The sequence below is a fragment of the Salvelinus sp. IW2-2015 genome, unplaced genomic scaffold (assembly GCF_002910315.2).
Source record: "Salvelinus sp. IW2-2015 unplaced genomic scaffold, ASM291031v2 Un_scaffold2520, whole genome shotgun sequence".
Classification (NCBI taxonomy): Eukaryota; Metazoa; Chordata; class Actinopteri; order Salmoniformes; family Salmonidae; genus Salvelinus; species Salvelinus sp. IW2-2015.
Genome location: NW_019943834.1, coordinates 145149 through 148598, shown reverse-complemented (window position 1 = coordinate 148598; position 3450 = coordinate 145149).

Sequence of the window (3450 nt, the reverse complement as noted above, 5' to 3'; positions counted from 1 at the left end):
ACCACCCTTTATCACAACCAGGGCTAAGGGGGAAGGTGAGAGGGTCTACACCACCCTTTACCACAACCAGGGCTAAGAGGGAAGGTGAGAGGGACTAGAGTGTCTCTCCCAGGGTAGATCTCAGTCGACATTAGATCTGATGTTCTCCCTCCTTCCCTCCCTCGGTCTCTCCCTCCCTCCCTCGGTCCCTCCCTCCCTCCCTCCATCCTTCCCTCACTCCCCCCAGAAGATACACAGATCGCTATGTGAGGAATGCCTGACTGGACAAAGAGGACAAGCTGTAGTTTCAACCGGGGTACAAAGAAGAGCAGTGTTCTGATATAGGGAAGGAGATAGGGAAGGAGGTAGGGAAGGAGATAGGGAAGGAGAGAGGGAGTTTGCCGTTTTAAAGCTAATTTCCTGCAATTCTACATATCTGCCATGGAGCTGAGAGGGTTGGGGGCAGCCGCAACATTAACCACTAATCACACAATGTGTATGTAAGGACTGTGTGCCTGCAGTGAATACAGACCACAACGGTTTCTGAGCAGATCAATCTATGACCGGTGGTTTAAACAAGCTTTTTCTTCTTCTGCTATTATCGAGAGAAAAGGAGGGGAATAACGTTTTCTAACTGACAAGCCACCTATCAATGAATCCATCTTTATTATCCCAGATAAGACAAGCAGGTAAAAACACCTATAACACACCAAACACACAGAGAAGTTACGATCAGACTGAAGTGTATATGTGGATTGACTGCTGTGTATCTAATTCAAAGAGTTTAATGTACACAATAACAAGCATATCGTTTACAGATATTGTTTTAACTGGGACAATAGCTGCTTTGTGTTGGCATCCCCGTTCAGYAAGTAAATGGGAGGAGGAACAGTATTAGATTTAGAATCCCGTTAGTGACGAGACAGTTGTCCTCGAGATTCTAGAACACATCTGGTGTCATTATAACTCAATTAATGTCACGTTGTTAACTTAGCAATGCGCTGCTGTCACTCTTATAAAATAAATGACTTCCACCCTAGAAACAGCGGTAGTATAATTAGTAAGACTGACAGAATGACAAGAGCATGTGTAAAAGGTATCATGCCACAGTACGTGTTGGTATTAAAACACCTATAATTAACTACAGGGCCTAGATTTTTTCCCCTGATCAGATTCAGTGATTATGAAAAAAAAACACTATTTGCCTAATAAATGTATTACCTTTCTAATGGCCAACAGTATATCTACATCTCTACATAAGGTTACGTACTTCAAATCAAATTTTTATTTGTCACGTGCGGCCGAATACAACAGTGAAATGCTTACTTACAAGCCTTTAACCAACAATGCAAGTTTAAGAAAAATACCTAAAAAAAAWYAAATAAAAGTAACAAATAATTAAATAATAATTAAAGAGCAGCAGTAAAATAACAATAGTGGGGCTATATACAGGGGGTACCGGTACAGAGTCAATGTGGAGGCTATATACAGGGGTTACCGGTACAGAGTCAATGTGGAGACTATATACAGGGGGTACCGGTACAGAGTCAATGTGGAGGCTATATACAGGGGGTGCAGGGGTACCGTACGAGTCAATGTGGAGAGCTATATAAGGGCGTAACAAGTACAGAGTCAATAATGGAGGCTAATATAAGGGGAGTTACCAGGTACCGAGTCAATTGTGGAGGCTATTCTACAGGGCGGTACCGGTAACATGAGTCAATGTAGGAGGCTATAATAAGGGGGTTACCGGTAAGAGTCCAATGTGGAAGGCTATTATACAGGGGGTAACAGGTACAGGAGTCAATGTGAGAGGCTATATCTCAGGTGCGGTACCTTGGTACTAAAGCGATGTTGCTAGATTGGGTAGGAGGCTATATAGCCAGGGGGTACAGAGGTCAGAGTCAGTACGACTGAGATCTCTGTGGCAGGCTATATGAGACACGGGTGGTGACGGATTCAGGAGTCACTAGTGGAGGCATATATACAGGGGGTACCGGTAGGTCAGTAGTCTGAGATTGTGGAGGCTATATACAGGGGGTACTCGGTCACACGAGTCAATGTCGGAGGCTATATCCGGGGTATACACGGTCAGAGTCAATGCAGACTATATTAACGGGGTACGACTGTATTTTCCAAAGGATCCGATCAAATGCTGAGGTGTTGCCCATGGAGACAGTGCTACATAGAGTCAAATGGGGCGGTATATGTACAAGCCTGGGTACTTGCTACTCTCATTGAGTTCAATGTGTGAGCTATTATACAGGGGATGTATCAAAGCTTCTAGACGAGATTCCATGTATGGAGGCTACTATACCATGGGGTACATACAGAGTCAAATGTGGAGGCTATTAACAGGGGGTACTGGCTACAGAGTCATGTGGAGGCTATATACGGGCGGTATGGTACAGAGTCAATGTTGAGGCTATATACACGGGGGTACCGGTACATGAGTCAATCGTGGAGGCTATATACAGGCGGTATCTTGGTCATCTATTTTCTTGTTATTTTGTCATTATGTTTTTTTTTTTGGTTTTGTGTATTTGTTTGCTTATTTATACCGTTGGGTGTTACTCTTTTTTTTTTCGTTTTTTTTATTTTCTTGGTTTTTTAGTTTTGTTTCATCATTGTTTGGAGGTTCGATTTTAATTTTTTTATACTATTATGAGTGGGTAACCTTGTATTACAGATGTTGTATATGTTGGTGTTATGTTTGTCTTTATTTATTACCGTGTTGTGTTTTTATTTCAGTTCCATTGATGTTTTCAATTTTTGTGTGAGGCTATATTACCTGTATGGGGGTATGTTAATTTGAGTTCTTATATTGTTTTTGTTGTGCTTATTTATTACATTTTGTTGTTTGTTGTTTTTATCGGTTTTAATCTTAGTTTTTATGTTTCATTTTTTTTATTTTTGTTTTTTTTGTGTATGGTCTTATTCTTTTTTTAGTTCATGGGGGTTACTTTTGGTTATCAGATTTGAGTCAATTGTTTTTTTTTGTTTGAGTATCTTATTTATACAGGGGGTACAGTTTATTAGTGAGTTCCATTTTTGTTGGAGGCTATTATTATCAGGGGTGTTAACTTTGGTACAGTAGTCAATTGTGGAGTTGCTATTTTTATTATCTTCTGTTTGTGGTGTTTTGTTACTTTTTGTGTCATCATGATCGTTTCTATATTGTTGGAGACTTTTATAGACTATGGGGGTATTCATTCTCAGTAACAGAGTTCTATTGTGTATGGCTATATTTTTTACTTAGTTGGGGTACTGGTAAGATTGTCAATTGTGGATTGACTATATACATGGGGGGTACCACGTACAGCGTCCATGTGTGAGTGCTATTATATCAGTGGGTGTATCTTGTTGTACATGATTCAATTTGTGGTAGGCCTATATCCGGGTGTATTCAGTACAGTAGTCCTTACTTGTTGTGATGGTATATTTTATCAGGTGGGCTGTACTCGTTTTTCT